We start from the raw sequence: 1,587 nt of genomic DNA, 5'->3' as shown, positions 1-1,587 counted from the left end.
AATAACTGACTACCTATCCAGAGCAGGTACTTCCAATTTTACTGCTAGTGAAGTGCTTCTTTTTAAAATAAGTGTTCTGCATCGTGTATTCCTAAAATGTTTTTAAATATACTCTTATTGTGTTTATTTTCTATCTTTTATTACACCTGTTAAGTAAAAGTGAAGGAGGTCATGCTTCTTTTATATTAAAACCTACATTTTATTTTTATCTTAAAAATATTTTTAAATTCAGTATGTCTGTACTGCTGGCCGCCACCCTCTACCATTCAGCCCATATCGAGAGAGAGGACGAAATAACAATAAAGAAATAAAACGGTGGGGTGAGGGGGAGGGTGACTGCAGGTTTTCGTGTCAGTAAAACATTTTATCCATACATGTTCTTCAGATATCTTGAGGATACTGTTGTCTGCTTGCTCATTATATATAAAATGCCTTAAAATTCCCATTACAAACTATTAGGACATTAAGAGGGGGGAAACTGAGTAGATAATACATGAATTGAAACCCATGTCCGGAAACGCGCAACTTCCGTGGTGCAACCATTGGAAAACATGTTGGTAACGCGACCACTTTTACAAGTAATTTATTAGATGTGATCCAGTACATCACTTGTTTATTTTGTTATTAATGATTTGAATTGTGAAACAACACTCGTTGAGGGGCTCTCTTCAATATTATGCAGTATGGCCCCTTCTAATTCGGGTGTGCAGCATCTCCTTGGAGTATAACAGTCACTCCTGCTGATGATGAAGGTTCCCTTTCTTGAAGTCGTTGCGTAATTGTGGCGTAAAGAATATGCAGTGGAATCGGACGTAACGATGTTCATGAAGGTGACGAGCAGCTCTTCAATTACCGCGAGCTTCGCCAAACAGGAGGATCATGTGAGTGTATTCTGCAAATGCGTACTCAACCATGTTGCTCTAACACTCGCGGACATGTGAGTGAGGCTCAAACCAGGTCAAAGAGGTAGTCATCAAATTACATCAGCCGATCCTAAATAAGCACTCCTCACCACGACTACCATGTTGCGTCCCTACCTACCAAATACGTTTCCAAACGACATTAAGACGGAAATGGTACGTTTCCAAACATGGATTCCAACTCAAAATATTGGCTACTCAGTTCCCTCTGCGAGTCCTAGCATACTCCCAGAGTCAACATTTTCCCTCCATTTACGTAATTTTGTTGTTCCCCTTATAGATCTTGTTCCAACAAATAATTTTTCTGCGGTACTTTCTCTGAGCACATAAAGACAAATTTCAATCTTTGTTTTGCATAATATTCGCTGCTCATACAGTAAACGCAACTGTATTTCAATTAACACAGGTCATTACACTCAACAGAGTAAAATTGGTCAAATTTACTCTCATTGCAGTGAAAGCTTTGTTGAAAGCAGCTAACAATAGTGATCTACTACTGCATTGTGTAGTAACTGTGCATGACTGTTTCAATTGATAATCGTGCCATTTGGAGTATGCTGCTTCAGACAAGATACACAATCTGTAAGTGCTACAGAACTTAACTGTTTGATTAATGTTATGTGCTTCATTATGGTTGTTGAGTTGCTCACGAAGCGGATCTCCCACA

Source organism: Schistocerca piceifrons, chromosome X, assembly GCF_021461385.2.
Source record: "Schistocerca piceifrons isolate TAMUIC-IGC-003096 chromosome X, iqSchPice1.1, whole genome shotgun sequence".
Classification (NCBI taxonomy): Eukaryota; Metazoa; Arthropoda; class Insecta; order Orthoptera; family Acrididae; genus Schistocerca; species Schistocerca piceifrons.
This window is presented reverse-complemented; position numbering follows the sequence as displayed.